Raw genomic sequence first — 19574 nt, 5'->3', positions numbered from 1 at the left:
GTTGGACCATACTGTAGTTCTATTTTTATTTTTAAAAATTAAATCTTTATTGTTCAGATTATTAAAGTTGTTCCTCTTTTTCCCCCCCATAGCTCCCCTCCACCCGGTTCCCACCCCATCTCCTGCCCTTACTCCCCCCACCACTGTCATCATCCATAGGTGTATGATTTTTGTCCAGTCTCTTCCCACACCCCCTACACCCCTTTCCCCCCAAGGATTGTCAGTCTACTCCCTTTCTATGCCCTTGATTCTATTATATTCACCAGTTTATTCTGTTCATCAGATTTTTTATTCATTTGATTTTTAGATTCACATGTTGATAGATATGTATTTGTTGTTCATAATTTTTATCTTTACTTTTTTCTTCTTCCTCTTCTTACAGAATACCTTTCAGCATTTTATATAATACTGGTTTGGCGGTGATGAACTCCTTTAGCTTTTTCTTATCTGTGAAGCTCTTTATCTGACCTTCAATTTTGAATGATAGCTTTGCTGGGTAGAGTAATCGTGGTTGTAGGTTCTTACTATTCATCACTTTGAATATTTCTTGCCACTCCCGTCTGCCTGCATAATTTCTGTTGAGAAATCAGTTGACAATTGTATGGGTTCTCCCTTGTAAGTAACTGTTTTTCTTGGCATTTTAATTATGATGTGGTCCTCTTTGGATTCCTTTTTTTGGGGGGGTTCTCTGTGCTTCCTGGACTTGTAAGTCTATTTCTTTCACCAGGTGGGGGAAGTTTTCTGTCATTATTTCTTCAAATAGGATTTCAGCATCTTGCTCTATCTCTTCTTTGGGCATCCCCATAATTCAGGTGTTGGTACGCTTGAAGTTGTCCCAGAGGCTCCTTACACTATCTTCATATTTTTGGATTCTTTCTTCTTTTTGCTTTTCCGGTTGAGTGTTTTTTGCTTCTTTGTATTTCAAATCTTTGACTTGATTCTTGCGATCCTCTAGTCTGCTGTTGGATCTCTGTATATTATTTTTTATTTCAGTCAGTGTATGCTTAATTTATAGTTGGACCTTTCTCATATCCTTGAGGGTCTCATTAAATTTATCAGTCTTTTCTAGAAAATTCTTGAAAAACCTTATAACCGTGGTTTTGAACTCTATATCCAGTAATTTGCTTTCCTCCATTTCTTTCATTTGTGACTTCTTTGTCTCCGCATTTTGGCTGTTTCCCTGAGTTGATAGAGTGGCTTTGTGTGCTAGGTGTCCTATAGGGCCCAGTGGCTCAGCCTCCCCAGTTACCTGAGGTGGACACTCTTGGTGCACCCCTTTGTGGACTGTGTGTACAGCCTTGTTGTAGTTAAGCCTTGATTGTTGTTGGTATCACTGGGAGGAATTGACCTCCAGGCCAATTGGCTGTGAGGATCAGCGGTGTCTACGCTGGGAGAACTTCTGTGCTGGAGACACCCTTATGTGCTCACTGAGTCTGCCCCCTGAGTGTGTCCCTTAAGGATCTGAGGAGTTGTAATCTGGATGGTCCCACTCTGACCCCTGGGTACACTGGCTCTTGGATCTCCAAGGAGGTGCTAATTTAGCCTCTGCCTGAGGCCACTTAGCAGGAGCTACAGAGAGATCTGCACATTCCTCTTCTTTGTTTGGGTTTTGGAGGTGCCCAGATGAGGCCCAGCTGTGAAGCAATGCACGCTGCTGTGGGGCCTTAGGCCTTCTTTTGGATGTTCTGGGTCTCTCTGACTCAGCTGCAGTTTGTTAGGTAAGTTTAGATTTCAAAGGACCAGGCCATTCATATGCAAAAGCCTCTGTGCACAGCTTGGATGGGGCGGAGCAAGCCGCAATGGCTTCCTGTCAGTCCTGCCGTAAGAGGCCCCGGGTCTCAGTGTCCCTTTGTAATCGCTGCAAGCACCTCTGAGAGAAAGCCGCCCTCGAGTTCCTCCCGCTGCCAGACAGTCCAGTTTTTCCCCTTATGAGTCTGGGTCCCCAGAGTCTCGCCTGGAACTGGAGTTCAGAGCAGTTGGGAACTTGTGTCCCCCTCCGGATTGAAAAAGCCAGTCGCGTTCTCAGTTTCCAGCCCTCTCCGCGCGCGCTCCTCCGTACCTCTGCCTTTACTTCCGCAGCTCCTGAGTCTCAGTGTGCTTTTCTCTTTCCTTCTAGTTGTAGAATTTCCACATAGCCAGCCTTCCTATGGTTCTGGATGATGTCTGTTTTGTCTTTTAGTTGTAGTTTTGAAGTGGTTGTGCGAGGCAGCAAGTTCAGCTGTTTACCTATGCTGCCATCTTGGTTTCTCAATCTTCTCAGTGCTCTGTAGTTCTATTTTTAATTTTTTGAGGAACCTCTATACTCTTTTCCATAGTGGCTGCACCGGTTTACATTCCCACCAACAGCGCCAATGGTTGAAGAGCCTTTTTTGTATGAAGACCAATTAAAGAAAATTGTAAAATAAGACTGTCAGCATTTTCATATATATGTAATTTTTTTCTGTTGAAGTTATGCTTTTTAAACACATAAAACAATATCTATAATTGCAAGTAAGCATTTTCTTAGCTTTTTAACTGAAGAAATTCCCTTTTTGCTGAAAATTCAAAAGCTACATAGTTCAAATGCATTCTAATATCTGTACTGCTTTTATCTTTAAAAAATTTTATATGGAATGGGACTATATGGGTGGGATATGGTTTGAGCATTTTGAGTAGAAAAGGTAAATTGGCCTCTGAATTCAGTTGCAGATTAGTGATACAAAGGACAAATTTTTTTTAGAGCTTTGTTGGTGATTCGAAATCTGGAGGGAAGGGTGCTGCCATTGGGAATTCTGAGCTGGGTTGAATAGGGTTGGGTTACAGAAAATATGGCCCACACGCAGGTTTGGGATAGAATGGTAGGTGCACAAATTTCTTTGCTCAAACTATGTAACTGAGAGTGGAGCTTTCACCCTTTAGTCTTTTTGAATCTCTGGATAAAGCATTACTTGATTTTTAGTTTGTGTGCCTCAGTGCCAGATTCTGCCTGTTGTTAAAGTGGCATTTCTTAACTGAAACCTTTAGATAGCAACAGCTCTGACAGCCCCAGACTGATGGTGATAGTGGTTGGATTGGAATGATTTAACGAGAGGAGAGCTTAAAGAAAAAACTGAGGAAGTTATTGGTTGAGATTATCATTCTTTGAATATTTTAAATTTCTTTCTGAAATTAGATTCAAGGGTGGTATTGTGAAGTGTTGGTATATAGTTTGCTTAACATTGTTACATTGTTACATGATATGGTACTTGAAGGAATTCTGAATTTCCTTGATAACTTTACCATTTTGTTCTTATATGATTAACAGGAAACTAATTCAATCTATAAAGGGCTTATTTTTAAAGACATATCTAAACATATCTGAATTATTGGAATTAAAGAGAAGCTTGAAGTTATAAGTTGGCTTATCCATAATGTAGTCATGATAAAGCTATTTTGTTGACTACTTGATTAAAAATTTAGATTATCTAATGCTTTTCATAGGACACTCCCAAAGATTGTTGAAAGCAGACATTTTGAGTACAGAAGTGTCTGAGATACTGTTGCACTCTATTTGATAGTGGATTATCCAGTGGCCTGTGAATTTGCTGTGTTGTTTGAAGAAAAGAGGTTCTTATTTTTACTTCAGTCACTGTAAATGTCAGTGAGAGATACTTCTGTCATCACTGACTTTCAGCAGTAGTAGGTCCGGTAAGAAATTCACCAAGCCTTTTAGGAACTTGTGTATAAAGGTCATTGTGTTATCATGAAACATATGGGCTCCTTTATAAGGACCTGGGATGTTTACATAGAAAATAACTCCATTTGTGGAGAAGGCTTATTTTATCTTATTTATTTTCTGTGTTGTCCTAGAGCAGTGGTCTGCAAACTGCGGCTCGCGAGCCACATGTGGCTCTTTGGCCCCTTGAGTGTGGCTCTTCCACAAAATACCACGTGCGGGCGCGCACGTACAGTGCAATTGAAACTTCGTGGCCCATGCGCTGAAGTCGGTTTTCGGCTCTCAAAAGAAATTTCAATTGTTGTACTGTTGATATTTGGCTCTGTTGACTAATGAGTTTGCCGACCACTGGGCTAGAGAAATGATGACTTACAGTCAAATGTTCACCTTTAGGTAAGGTGACCAGATTTTAACATTGGTAAAGCGGGACACCATTGACGGGGGACGGGGGGGGGGGGGGGGGGGGGTTCTTGATGAAAAATTTGGTCTATATGGAGCAACAAAAATTTTCATAGAACGCAAAAATAGTATTGTAATATATTTTTTTAAATTTCAACGTAAGTGCAATTTACAAATACAATAAATAAAAAAATTATGTATAGTATTATTTTATTCTTTGGCATATTTCTCATTTGAGTGAATTTTTTTTAGTAGATTGCTATCGTTGTTTAAAAGGTCATGAAATTTTTCACAAGAATTTGTTAAATTATATTTCACACATAAAATGGCTTTCAAAGTCTCAACACTTAATTGTGATTTTTCTGATGTCCACACTTTATTTACCGTAGAAAAAACGTGTTCAGTCGCAGCATTAGTTCCTGGTAAGGACAGTGCGTATTCCACAATTTTTAGTGCATTATTGTATGGAACATGGTTTGTTTCAAAATGATGAAATATTTCTAACCATTAGTTCTCTATTGTGATTTTTGCTGATGCCCAAGATTTAACCTTTTCCTTATCAATATATTTTTTTAATAATGATACCTCATTAAAAAGATCATTTTCGGAAATATTACTATATGGGAAATTTTGAGTAATATGATCGAATGATTTTTGCACATCATTCCAATTAAGTTCTTGTTTTAATGTAACCCAATGAAAATGTTCAATATCATTGTAATGTACCGTCCACTCTTCTAAATAATCTATGCAGTTACTATAGAACTTTTTGATGTGATTCATGATATCTGCACGATTTATTGCACCTTGTTCTTCTAGCTGGCTTATACTATTACGGATAGTTAACGGAAGAAAATTATTTTCTAACCGCTCTTGACACTGAAATTTTAAATTATTGACTTCATTTGCTACTTCGATTACCGAAATTTTGTCACCTTCAATAAGTTTTATAGCATTTTGAAAAAGAGCTGCTTGATTGTGTACAAACTCTAGCCAAATTTTTGGAGATTCTTTTTCAAAACACTCGTCTAAAATTCTAGGACATTTATCCTGTGATAGAAAGTAGGATTTCAAAGGATCGTATATTTTCAAAATTCTTTCGACAGCTGGCAAAAGAGCTAACCAGCGTGTTTTACTGTATCCAAGTATTTTCTGATATTCGACTTCCACAGTTTCACAAAATTCTTTAAGCATTTCAACGCGCACAGTGTATATATAGAAATAAGAATATATTTTAATAACAATATTTTCCACATCTACGGGCAACAAGTCAGCAGCTGTTTGAATGGTGTTATGTATTATGTGCGCTGCACAACCAACACCAATAATGTTTTGATTAAGGTTTTTGTTTAATTTATAAAAAATATTATTTGTACCTCTTCTCACTTTTTCTCCAAAATTTGCGTTCGTGCTGTCTGCATAATATGCAATCATTTTATGTTTTAAATTGTTTTTTTTCTCCAAAATATTAATAATGGAACTGAAAATTATTTCAGAAGTTTCGCCGGGCAAAGAAACGAAATCTAAAATTCTATTTTTTATTCCAGTTTCCAAATAAAAAATCTAATAATGGTTGGAAATAACTTTATATCCGTATGATTAGATGCGTCAGAATATATGGATATAAAATTAATTTTTTCTAGATTTTTGTTTAATTCTGAAAATGCATATGGGGAAAGCACATTACACACAATTGCCTCGTATTTTGTTCTAGCACAGGCAAATTTTTTGTTGAATAAGTTTTTGACAACTTGTGATGTACAGTCCTGAAGGAATGGTTGTGATTAATAGCATGAAAAGACAGAAGTCCTTCTGCTAATGCTAATTTCTTTAATTCGTCTCCGTAAGTTGTTTTCCGAAAAAAATTCCTGTATTTTGGAGGAAGATGCAGCAATATTTAAATATCTTTTATGTTTCTTTGTCTCCAAGTGCTTTGAAATATCATCCTTCGTGCCGTGCGAAATAGAAAATTCACCATTACATTTCTCACATTTTACCATGTAATCGCTTTTGGTTTTTTTAATAAAAGGAAATTCACTTCTTAGATCATCGTTGAATTTGCATCCTCTTTTCTTACTCATTATGTTAAAAATCTAAAAAAAATAATTTAAAATTATATTATAAATTATTATATACATATTGCTTAAAAACACAGTAAGTAGGTACATAATTACATGAACATATCTTATTGTTAGTTTATAAATTAAATTAATTTGATTGTTATAAAGTAACTATATTTTAAAAATCATTTTAATTTTAATCCTACATTTATTTCTAAATAATAACAATACTAACTTGTATTATTTTTCCTCTGAATTTGCCGTAACGTAAGTCGTAAGTGTCACTTTCAAGGCCGGCGCTAGACTTTTTGCCGCCACTATAAAATATAAATAATACGAGTACTGTCTGCTAAATTCAAGAAAATTTATGTATTTATGAAATAAATAAATAAATAAATTACTTACCTAAATTATCTGAATAGCTGATTTGTAATGACATCACTTGTTTAACTAGCTTACTAGCACGCAGTACGATGTGTATCGTCTAAGAGACAGTTACAAAATGTTTTCGTCGTTGCCAATCCCAAAAAATGCCATTGTTCATTAAGTCCAAACAATGGTGGTCGAATTCTAACAACTGATCAACAATGCGAACTTTGATAAGCAGTTCTCGATAATCAGTTCTCAACAATTACTTGTTATTATTAAAGTTTAACATTGTAAAATTAACAAAAATAATATAAAACTCATATCCTGGCTAAATAGCCACGTGGCCGCCGAAAACCGTATATTCCCTTCCCGTTCTCCCGCTGTTCGCTAGCTTGTCGTGCATTCTTTCAAAAAATTGGGGACTTTTTTAAAACGCCGCGGGATGCGGGACAAATTGTTAAAAATCGGGACTGTCCCGCACGTCTGGTCACCTTACCTTTAGGGAACACAAAAAGCTATGCATAGAAATAATTGGTGTATAGGCAGCTGGGTGGCAAAGTTAGTTGAAAGAAAATTTCTTCCTATCTTTTTTTCTGTAGTTCTGTTATAGATTACTTGAAGAGACTTGGATTTCCCTGTGTGCTTTGAAATGAAGTGCATGTTGTGCAGTAAAGAAGCAAATCCAACTTCATTGTGGAACTTGCTGGCTGTGGGTGTATCACAGATGGAAAGATGTTAAGACAGCATTCATATTTTCTTGCATGAAAAATTCATATGAATCAGAAACGGAAACTCAGGAGTGGCCATATCATCAGGTTTCTCCGTTAAGGAGCTGTAATCCTAAGTTTCCAGCTGGCAGCTGCTCAATTAAGACATTGACAGATAGCAGGTTACAAATACCAATTGAAAAAATACCTTGAATTACCTTTTATCTGCTGCATTTTAGACCAGTGGTTTTACCTTTTCTTCTGTGCGGCACAGCCATTTTGAGGAAGGGATTTGAGGTTCTTCTTAATGTGGAGTTAAAAATTTTTCATTCCACATTATTATTACCCTATTGTATTCATCAACTAATGAAATATAATAGCCATTTGAGTATCTTACTATTTGGTGTAATCACTTTAAATGAGTGAAATGGCTGGAAAATTTTAAGCATTGCCACACCAGGGACTAGCACTCAAATCTTCGACCAGTATACCAAAGTATGTCTGTTGTGACATGAGCCTGAAGATAAAGAGACAGCATACTATAGTGGAAAAGTACTTTAGGTCAAAGACTGGATTCTAGTACTAGCTTTCTTACTTGGTTGTATGATTTAATATTTCTGACCCAGAGTTGCAATTATACCAAATGGGACAGTAAACAAGGTTGTCGTAAGGACCAGACAGATAAATAAGCACATACAAATGTTGACTATTGTTACTGAAGTTACTGCTGCTTGGAAGTTAAGTATGATGTAGATTTGCTTAGATGCCTTTATTTTATTGAAGAAATTTCTTTTAATTCTAAACCTAATTCTTTTAGGTTTTCTTTCACAAATGTGTATTGACTTTTGTCAAATGATTTTTTGAAATGATCATATGATTTTTCTTCTTTATTCTGTTATATGGTAAAAGAATTTAGCTCTTATCCTGTAGGAGTGATAGTTGAATAGAGAGACAAACAAATAAATAATGTTAATATTTATTATTATTGAGGCTTACAAAAGATGTAGTGGGGATGGAGAGAAGAGTAGTAATGAAATCAACCTGACAAAGTCAGGAAGGTTCTCTGAGGAACTCAGCCGAGGTGCAGATTTGAAATTTGAGGAAAAGGAAGGGGGAGTGGCACATCTTAAGCAGAGGGCATGGCCATTGTTGTGGGAATATGGGGTGCATATTGGAGGTTGGTAACTAGAGATGTGTGGCTGCTATGCAGGTGCAGGGTTATGAAAGGAGCCTTCGTGCTATGTTAAGGTTTCTGTCTTGTATGTGGGTATGAGGAGGAAAAAAAGAATGTATTCTGCAGTTGTTGAGTACAGTGTTTGTTGAATATAGTGTTCTATAAATGTCAGTTAGTTCAAGGTTATTGGTAGTGTTTTTGGACCTTCTATATTGTTATTGATTTTGTAAATCTTGTTTTATCAGTTGCTCAAAGAAGAGTATTAAGAATCTCCAACTATGTGGATTTGTCTTTCATTAAAATGCTGGAAATTTTTGCTTTATGTGTTTTGCAGCTTAAACGAGGCTCATATGCATTTATTATTGTCATATTTCTTGATTAGTTGACCTTTTATTATTATGAAATGTCCCTCTTTCTCTCTGGTAATAAAGTCTACTTCCTCTGATATGAATATAGCCATCCCAGCCTTCTTACGTTTCTTACTCTTTAGTTGGTATGTCCTCTTGGCTCATTTTACTTTCAGGCCTTTGGCTTTGTGTTTAACATATGTCTCTCATAGACAGCATGTATTTTGGTTCTTGTTTTTTAAAAATTCTGACAATATCTGCTGTTTAATTTGGAGCCTGTTAACACTTAATGTAATTATTGATGTGGTTGTATTTAGATCTACTATTTTAGTATTTGTTTTATTTGTTCCAACTCTTTTGTTTCTTTATATTTTCCTGGTTCTTTTGGGTTAATTGAATATTTTTAGGATTGCATTTTAGTTTTTTGGCGTTTTTGCTATACGCTTTATTTTCTTTTAACAGTTTTTATAATTTACATACGATTCTTCCATTTAAAGTATACAGTGCATTTTTTTTATTATATTCACTTAGTTGTACAACTATCAACACAGTCTAATTTAGAACATTTTGTCATTCCTAAGAGAAATTATGTACCCAGTCATGGTCACTCTCCATTTCCTCCTATCCCCCTGTCCTCTCTTTAAGCAGCCACTAATCTTAATTTCTGCATCTATATATTTACCTATTCTGGACATTTTACATAAATGGAATCATAAAACATGGCCTTTTTCACCTGGCTACTTTCACTTAATGAAATGTTTTAAAAGGTTCATCCATGTTGTTACATATGTTAGCATTCTTTTTTTTTTTTTTTTTTGGTGCACAATAGTATTCTATTGTGTGATTATGCTATGTTTATTTATTATCAGTTAAATTTTGTAAGTAATATTATAAGTAATGCTGCTATGAACATTTGTATACTAGTTTTTGTGTGGATGTTGGTTTTCATTTTTTTTTTTAAACTGTGTTTTGAGAGAGAGAGAGAGAGAGAGAGAGAGAGAGAGAGAGAGAAACATTGATTGATTGGTTGTCTTTCAAACTCACAACCCATGTATGCGCTCTGACTGGGAATTGAGAGAGAGAGAGAGAGAGAGAGAAACATTGATTGATTGGTTGTCTTTCAAACTCACAACCCATGTATGCGCTCTGACTGGGAATTGAACTGGCAATCCTTTGATGCAAGGGACAATGCTCAACCAGCTGAGCCAACTCTGGCCAGGCAGTCATTATTCTTTACTAGAGGCCGGTGCACAAAATTCGTGCACGGGGGCGGGGGGGTGTCCCTCAGCCCAGCTTGCACCCTTTCAAATCTGGGACCTGTCGAGGGATGTCCGACTGCCCGTTTAGACCCGATCCAGGCCCAATCCAGGACTGCTGGCTCCCAACTGCTCGCCTGCCTTCCTGATTGCCCCTAACCGCTTCTGCCTGCCAGCCTGATCACCCCCTAACCACTCTGCTGCCAGCCTGATTGATGCCTAACTGCTCCCCTGCCAGCCTGTTTGCCCCTAACTGCCCTCCCCTGAAGGCCTGGTCACCCCTAACTTCCCTCCCCTGCAGGCCTGGTCACCCCTAACTTCCCTCCCCTGCAGGCCTGGTCCCTCCCCTGCAGAGCCCCCAACTGCTCTCCCCTGCAGGCCTGGGCCCCCCCCCCCCCAACTGCCCTTCCCTGCAGGCCCGGTTGCCCCCAACTTCCCTCCTCTGCCAGCCTGGTTACCCCTAACTGCCCTCCCCTGCAGGCTTGATCACCCCCAACTGCCCTCCCTTGCAGGCCTGGTCCCTCCCAACTGCCCTCCCCTGCTGGCCATCTTGTGGTGGCCATCTTTGGGGGCAGCCATCTTTGGGGGCAGCCATCTTTGACCACATGGGGGCAGCCATCTTGTGTGTTGGAGTGACGGTCAATTTTCACATTACTCTTTTTATTAGATAGGATAGAGGCCTGCTGCACCGGTGGGGGCCAGCTGGTTTGCCCTGAAGGATGTCCCGGATCAGGGTGGGGGTTCCCTTGGGGCGTGGAGCAGCCTGGGTAAGGGGCTTGTGGTGGTTTGCAGGCTGGCCACGCTCCCCGGCACCCCAGACGGAGGCCCTGGTATCTGGGATTTATTTATCTTCTATAATTGAAACTTTGTAGCCTTGAGCGGAGCCAAGCCTCCTGTTTGCTCCGTGGCCGCAGCCATTTTTGTTGGGATTTACTTATCTTCTATAATTGAAACTTTGTAGCCTTGAGCGGAGGCCAAGGCAGGCCAGGGCAGGTGGAAAGCTTGGCTTCCTCCATCGCCGGGGGCAACTCAAGCCTCCTGCTCTCTCCATGTCCGCAACCATCTTGGTTGGGTTAATTTGCATACTCACTTCTGATTGGCTGGTGGGCGTGGCTTGTCGGTATAGCGGAGGTATGGTCAATTTGCAAATTACTCTTATTAGATAGGATGAGAAGTCACATTGTTGTTTTCTTGTATGTGATTTGTCATTTTTCTTTAGCTGTTTTAGAAATTTTGTTTTTATTTTTGGTTGTTGGCAGTTTGACTACTATGTGCTTAGGTGTTTTCTTTGTATTTGTGTTGCTTGTGGTTCATTGAGCTTTCAAAATCTGTAAATTTCCATATGAAAAAATTTCAGCCATTATTTCTTCAGATATTTTTTTGCTCCATTTTCTCTCACTTCTGATTATAGGACTCTGATTATAACTATTACACATAAGTTTAGACCTTTAATATTGTACCACATATGACTGCTCAGTTTTCTTATTTTTTTTTCCCTTCTCTCTCATTTATATTGGATAATTGCTATTGATCTTTCTTCAAGTGTACTGATTCTCCTGCCATCTGTATTCTGCATCCAATGAATGTTTTAATTTTGGATATTGTACTTTTTAATCTAAAGTTTTCATTTGGTTCTTCTTTAGTAGTCTCTGTTTCTCTGCTGAGATTTCCTATTTGTTAAGAGTAGTTTTCCTCTTTAATCCTTGAGTATAGTTATAGTAGTAGCTTTTAAGTTTCTTGTCTATCAAGAAAGACTGAGGCACTACCTTAGGTTGGAGGAGACTAACAATACATGACAACTAAATGCATTGTGGGATATCTTGGATTGGATGTTGGGCCAGAAAAGAATATTACTGGATTGAGTTGACAGAATTCACATAAGGTTTGTAAATTAGTTAATCGTATTGTATCATTAATTAACTTCCTGGTTTCTATTGCTATATGAGACTTACTTAAGACTAGAGGCCCGATGCACAAAATTCGTGCAAGAGTAGGCCTTCCTTCCCCCAGCTGCCGGCACTGGCCTCCCTCTGGCACCTGGGACCCGGGCTTCCCTTGCAGCCCCAGCTTCGTCCAGAAGGTCATCTGGAAGGACGTCAGGTCTAATTAGCATGTTATGCTTTTATTATATATGTTAATATTAGAGAAACCTTAAAGGTTAAAAAAATTATTCTGTACTAATTACAACATCCAGGTTATTTTGGTGTGGGTCTCTATGAACATTGTCTTTACACTTCTGTGATACACGCTTCTCTATTTCTTTGAATGTCTGAAAATTTGGAATTGCATCTTGGACATTGTGAACAATTCATTATAGAGAATATTGATTTACATTTTTTGTTTTATCAGGGTGGGTGCAAACTCCAAATCATTTTACCCTGTGGTCAACAGTTTAAAAATTGTATTTAGTTTTTAGTCTGATCCGAAATGCTTGTAGTCTATCCCACACATGCATATTTCAGGGATCAACCAGAGATTTGGGACCAAGTTTATATGTGGACTTTGGGATCTCTTCCTTTGTGGCTCTCTCCTTTCCTTGATTTCATCTGGTGGAGTCACTTTGAACTCTGTCCTCTGGGTCTGCATGCTAGGTAAGAGTGTGGTTTCTATCCAAATTCTGTTATCTAACAATGTTTAACTGAGCTTGCCTTCAAGCAAAAGCTATTAAAATAAAAGGAAAAAACTTTCTCAGTGCTATTCCTTTTTTTTTTTAAGTGACGCCCCTATAGTCTGCTTTTGATTGCTCACCAGTGCCTTCAGGTATTTACTTCTTTGAAAAAAAAATATTCTTATTGATTTCAAAACGGAAGGGAGAGGGAGAGAGAGAGATAGAAACATCAGTGATGAAAGAGAATCATTGTTAGGCTGCCTGCTGCACGCCCCCTACTGGGGATCAAGCCCGCAACCTGGGCTTGTGCCCTTGACCGGAATTGATCTTGGGACTTTTCAGTCTGCAGGCTGAAGCTCTATCCACTGAGCCAAACCGCTAGGGCGGTATTTACTTTTTATATTTTGTCCAGAGTTTATAGTTATCTTTGGGACAGTTGGTCATATAAGAGCATAAAACGTTCCCAGTATTCTTAGGTAGCAGTTCCTGGAAGTGGAACTTAATTTTTTGGTTAACCATTTATTGAAATATATATGATACACACAGATACATACACATTGTGTACCAACCATAACGCTGCAGCTCACGATGCTATCATAAATTGAACGCAACTTATGGGGAGAAATAGAACATTTACCAGCACCTCAGAGGCCCCTTTCATTTCCCTTCCTAATTTCTACTCCCACCTGCTTCTCCAAAGTAGCTATTCTCCTGTCTTCTATGTCGTAGATTAATTTTGCCTGTTATTGAGCTTTGTATAAATGATATTATTTGTATATTTTCTTTTTTGCCTGGTATCTCTCTATGTTTGTGAGATTATTCCATGTTATGTGTAGGAGTATTTTGTTCATTCTCATTGCTGAAATGTATTTCATTGTGTGCATTTATTATAATTCACTTATCCCTTCTATAAATGGGCATTAGGGTTGTTTTCATTTTGGGCCTGTTACAAAAAAGTGCTGTTTGAACATTCTTTTATGTCTTATTGAATTACTGGATCATAGCACCTGAAACTTTTGTTCAACTGTAGTAGATACTGCCAAACAGTTGACAAAAGCAGTGGTTAATTTTTTTTTCAAATTCATAAGTGCTTTAATAGGATAAACTTACATACATGAACAAAGCATGGTAGCTTCTAGTTGTGGCTGGCTGGGAAGAAATCCACTCTCCTTCCCAGTAAAACCAAAGTGTGGGGTGTTTGAGTCTGAGTTCGTTGTCTCTAGAACTCAAAGAACGAAGTCGCGGATAAAAATCGTTAGCGGAACTGAAGTTTATTGAGAGAAGTCAGTCCTGGAAAAGGTGCAGCTGGGGTTCCATGTTGCAGTTGGGTGTTAAAGTCTGTTAGTCCATTTGTTGAGTCCCCCATGGCCATAAGCCACACGGGTCTAGGATGTGCTCCCTGCTACAGGAACGTCAGGAACCCATTGCTGGTTAATTGTTTTTTGAATGGACAAATATTAGGAGGTTTTAGCATTTAGGAAATTGGAACCAAAGAATTATTGCAAACACAATTTAGTATTCTTTCCATGTGTTAACCTCTAGTGTTTGACTAATTGGTGGTTTGATAATAAAAGGAAAACACAGATCTAATTCATATATATTGCTTGCTTGCTCAGGCTTATTGAATTTTATTGGCATCATTTATGTGGTTATGATTCTTGGATCTATCATTGACAGTTATATGATGTATTTTATCTAGTTTTATCAGTCACATAAGTTCTGCTAACATTGGTGGGCTTATGAGGTTCATGGTCTAAGAATATGTTGTTTCCATTAAAATTGTTACATCTTATTAACTTATTTTATAATGTTTATAAATATTTTATAATTTTCATGCTTATTATATTTTTTAGTTTGATGAGGCATTTATATTTATTACTTGATCTACACAAAGTAGCCTTGGAATGTAGGTGTGATGTAGCTAATTTTTCTAAGAAAAGCAGGATACTGAAGAGCACCTGAAGGAAAGATGGAAAATGGTAATAGATTGATCTTTTTGGTGTCTATGCATATCAAATGGTGTGATGCTTTATGACACAGTAGTTATTTTTAGACTGGGAAACTTTTCTGTAAAGGTATAGACAGTGAATATTTTAGGTGATGTAGTTTGTGTTGCAGCTACTCAATTCTTCTGTTTGCAACCCAAAAGCAGTTATAAGACAATACATAAATGAATAAGGGTGACTGTGTTCAAGTAAAACCTATTAACACTGAAATGTGAATTTATATAATTTCACATGTTACAAAATAACATTTTTAAATTTTTTCCCTCAACTGCTTGAAAATGTAAAAATAATTTTTATTGGTCTGCTAAGGCTGCTGTAACAAAGCACTACAAACTGCCTTGCTTATTAAATAACAGAAATATATTGCCTCAGGGTTCTGGAAGCTAGAAGTCAGCATTCAAGGTATTGCAGGGTTGGTTCCTCCATATGGATATAGACTTAACTTGTAGAAGTTTGTCTTCTCTTTGTGTCTCTTCACATGGTCTTCCCTTCGTATGTGTCTGTATAAATTTCCAAGTCATATTGCATTAGGGCTCACCTTGATGAGCTCATTTTAACTTGATTACCTCTGTAAAAACCCTATCCTACATAATAAAAGGGTAATATGTAAATTACCATCACTCCACTATGCCCACGATTGGGCCAGTGGGAGGCGCAGGGGGCGGGACTCGGGGTGGCCGGGGTGGCTGATTGGGCCGGTGGGACGCTGAGCTCGAGTCGCCAGCGGCGGCACGAGCTCATCGTCTGCGCCATGGCTGTGCTGTGGCACAGAAGGGGCCTCTGGGGCAGCGAGCCCACGTCCTGCTGCGGACCATCAAAAGCGGGGAGCGAAAGCAGGGGAGCTGGCTGTCTGTCCGCTCCGGCACCAGGCCTTTCGAAAGCCTCTGCCGCGCCGGAGGCTTTTGAAAGGCCTGGTGCACCAGTGGACAGACAGCCAGCTCCCCCGCGATCGAAAGCGGGGAGCTGTGTGTCCGCTCCAGCACCAGCGGACCCCCTGCCATCAAAATCGGGGAGCAGGCTGCTAGCAGTGTCCGCGGAGCGTGCTAGGCTTTGCGGGGCAGTGGATATGGCCTGGATGGCAGGTTAGGCCTAGGGGACCCTACACGTGCATGATTTAATCATGCACTGGGCCTCTAGTATCTAAATAAGGTTACATTTTTGAGATATTGGGGGTTAGGGCTGCAACAGATTTTTTTTATGGGGGGGGGTTACAATTGAATCCATAATAATCATTTTTAACCATGGGTCATTAAAGCACAGGTGATAAACTGGACTTAGCCATCTGGCTGCGCTTTGTTACACTTGGCTCCTCTGATTGAGGCAGAGCTGATGTACCTGTGGGATTTCCAGCTCCAAAAACTTGTCCAGGTGCACCTTTGGGTGAGATGGCTAATCTTGTGGACTCTTTAGGTTCAGTAGAGGAACAGTCATCAGTTTCATTTTTGAATATGAGGGACAACAGTTTATACTAATTTAGTATAGGATTGTGTTGTATAGGATTATGTTGTCTTAGATATATTTGGAATTAAAGTTCAAATAACCATTTTTGTATCTTTAATTGAAGAAAGAATATTCCCCCCCCCACCCCAACCTGATATTGGAGATGTGCTGGGAGGTGGGTCAGAGTTATATTGTATTAGAAGATGACTTAGAATAGTGATTTGAAATAGTTGCTCAGTGTATTCTATGGAGGTGCTTTTAAGGCTTTCATAAGTATTTGATAAGAATTTTATTTTAAAAATAAACTCAATTTTAATACATTAGCTACCACTAATGCATTAATTGTTGCTATTACATTAAGTCATTTTTGTGCAGATTTCCAAATGTATAACTTTTTTTCATCTCTGTTTAATATGGAGAGCCTGTCAAGGCTGTGAGGTGACCTGTTTAAAATAAAAATTAACCTGTTGTTAACAACTTAGGTACGGGAATCAGGACTTTAAAAAAAATGTTTTTATATATTTTACAGGGAGAAGGAGGAAGAGGGAGAGAGATAGAAACATCAATGACGAGAGAGAATCATCAATTGGCTGCCTCCTGAATGCCACCACTGGGGATCGAGCCCACAACCCAGTCTTGTGCCCTGACCGGGTATGGAACCATGACCACCTGGTTCATGGGTCAGTGCTCAACCACTGAGCCATATCAGCTGGTGGGAATCAGGATTTTTGGTTGCCAACTATTGTATTCTTGTTTGTATGATACTTAATTTCTCTGTATGATTCTTATAACTCTTGATTTCAGTCTGTGTTAATCTAATCAGCCTCCCCCCCTCCAGTAATTGACTTTATAGTATGTGAAGGGTTTACATTTGAACTTAGAATATACATATATTTACCATTTGAATACTTCTTTCAATTTTATAGTCATATTCTTTGTAAGGTTTTATTTGAAAGGAAATTTTTTATTACCTGAAAATTTGGAAAATTAGTAATTATTATGTAACTTAATAAGAGAAGTTAAGGCAGGAGATAAAGCAGATGGGTTATTTTAAATTGGGTTAAGCCCTGGCTGGTTTGGCTCAGTTGGTTGGGCGTTGTCCCGTGCAATGAAAGGTTGCTGGTGTGATTCTTGGTCAGGCAGGACACATGCCTGGGTTGCAGGCTTAATCCTTGGTAGGGGGTATGCACGAGGCAGGTGATCGATGTCTGACATCAATATTTCTCTATCTCCCTTTCTCTCTAAAAGATCAATAAAAATATTAAAAAAATAAAATGGGATTAATATCCTGATGAGGAAGGCGCAACAAAAATGAAATCAGTTTATTACTGGTTATCAGATTGCTTATTTCAAGTTGGCTTAGTATACTGATGGGGAAGGCACAGCAAAAATGAAATCAGTTTGTTACTAGTTATCCAAGTTTTGTCTTCTTTTCCCTGACGACTTTTAGAATCCTGTGAATGCTGATTTGTTTCTGCCTTCAACTTCAGTAGGCATACCATTCTTTATTATTTTTTGGTATAAGCTGTTTGTAGAGTTACTAGTCCCTCCTGAACAGGCAAGAACTTGTTTAGGTGTTACTGGTAAGAGAAGGCGTCTTTGTTAGCATTATGGCAAAACAAGTAAGTCTGTAAAAGGTCTCAAAACAGATATTTCTTGACTGTGCTGATAGGTATAGAAGAAAATACAGAAAAGGAAGAGTTCTATCACTGTTGTATATTTTTGTAATAGGTTTTCCTTGCAGTAGTTCCTTTTTTTTGGTTTGTTTTGTTAATCCTCACCTGAGGATATTTTTCCATTGATTTTTAGAGAGAGTATAAAGGAGAGAGAGAGAGAGAGAGAGAGAAAACAAACAAACATCGATATGAGAGAGAGACATTGATTGGTTGCCTTCTAACATACCCGACCAGGGCCAGGGATCGAGTCTGTAACCAAAGTACATGCCCTTGACTGGAATTGAACCTGGGACCCTTAAGTCCACAGGCTGACTCCATATCCACTGAGCCAAACCGGCTAGGGCAGTGGTCGGCAAACTGCGGCTCGCGAGCCACATGCGGTTCTTTGGCCCTTTGAGTGTGGCTCTTCCACAAAATACCACGGCCTGGGCGAGTCTATTTTGAAGAAGTGGCGTTAGAAGAAGTTTAAGTTTAAAAAATTTGGCTCTCAAAAGAAATTTCAATCGTTGTACTGTTGATATTTGGCTCTGTTGACTAATGAGTTTGCCGACCACTGGGCTAGGGCCTTGCAGCAGTTCATGTAGTTGAAATGATCTGTGGTTCTTTTGATGAGATAATGAGATAGTTAATTTTATCACTGCTCAGCCTTTCATTCCAAACCATATAAGTTATGGAGTGTGTCTTATGCTATTTAAGAGGCAAAGGGCATTTTGGAGTGTGGTAGAAAGAGCACTGAGCCTCTTATGTACATGCTGATGTGAGGATATTACTGTGTAGCGCTGTATTCCTGTTGGCTTGGAGTAGGATGGTTATTTAATGATCTTGTTGCCTTGTTTCTGAGATTAAAATACACACAGGTATAAATTAGCTTATTGAAGTGAGCTATTTTAGATGTTTAGTTATTTTTCTGTAAATTTAAGAAATTCTTTTGCTTTGCAAGTGTATCTGCTCCATTGTGGCAACTCTGGAAGTGTATTAATTCCGTGCCTGTAGCAGTCATTTACTTGAGTGACACATGGGCCCTGGGTTTTAATATTTATTTATGCAAGCACTTTATACATGTGAATGGAGGGCTGGAGAGTTTTGTATAGGTGTTCAGCAATATATTTTAAAGACATCTTGATAATCTGTCATAATTTCTCTAGAGGGAATACATAAAGTGGTGATCTTTATTGTTTATCCTTAGCATGGACATATCATATGACTTCTCATTGGTATTTTTCCCATCCTTGTGGGGAGAAAAATTCCTTAGTGTAGCATATTATCATTTATTATTCTGTAGATATTTAATATGAACCTCAGATAACCATGGAAATTGAGTATTTCTTTGGTTCCTGGTTGTGTAAGTACTTTTTATTTTATTGTTATTTTTAATACATTTTTATTGATTTCAGAGAGGAAGGGAGAGGGCGAGATGGAAACATCAATGATGAGAGAGAATCCTTGATTGGCTGCCTCCTACACTCCCCCTACTGGATATTGAGCCTGCAACCTGGGCATGTGCCCTTGACTGGAATCGAACCCAGGACCCTTCAGTCCATAGGCTGATTCTATCAACTGAGCCAAACTGGCTAGGGCTATAAATACTTTTTTGAAACTTGGAGAAATCGGAAGCAACTTCAAGCTATTAGGTTGGGAATTAGTATAGTTTCTGAAAAAGGATTTGTACTGATCTGGTTGGTCAGTATTCTCAGAGTAGCAAGGAAGAGCCATGAAAATCACAAGGATGGAATGAGAGGTGAAAAGGGGGAATTTCACTGCATACCTAATTCCTAATGTTCCTGATGAGGTTCTGAAATAGCCAGGAAAGGGTCTCATTTTTGCTTCTGGACAGCTAA

The 19574-nt window shown here is 38.5% G+C and overlaps 1 protein-coding gene and 1 long non-coding RNA gene across 2 annotated transcripts in view; one reads left to right on the top strand and one right to left on the bottom strand.

Annotated features, from left to right (window-relative positions):
• Positions 1 to 19574, top strand: part of ZFAND3 (zinc finger AN1-type containing 3) — a 356826-nt gene that overhangs the window by 39666 nt on the left and 297586 nt on the right. The gene's annotated exons all lie outside the window — the stretch shown is intronic.
• LOC307105511 lies at positions 681 to 10873 on the bottom strand. Its single transcript, XR_013814029.1, has 2 exons — positions 10342 to 10873; positions 681 to 10309 (listed from the first exon to the last, which is right to left on the bottom strand). It is a non-coding gene; the product is annotated as an uncharacterized lncRNA (long non-coding RNA).

The sequence above is a fragment of the Cnephaeus nilssonii genome (genome assembly GCF_951640355.1).
Source record: "Cnephaeus nilssonii genome assembly, chromosome: 9".
NCBI classification, from domain to species: domain Eukaryota; kingdom Metazoa; phylum Chordata; class Mammalia; order Chiroptera; family Vespertilionidae; genus Cnephaeus; species Cnephaeus nilssonii.
This window is presented reverse-complemented; position numbering and strand designations above follow the sequence as displayed.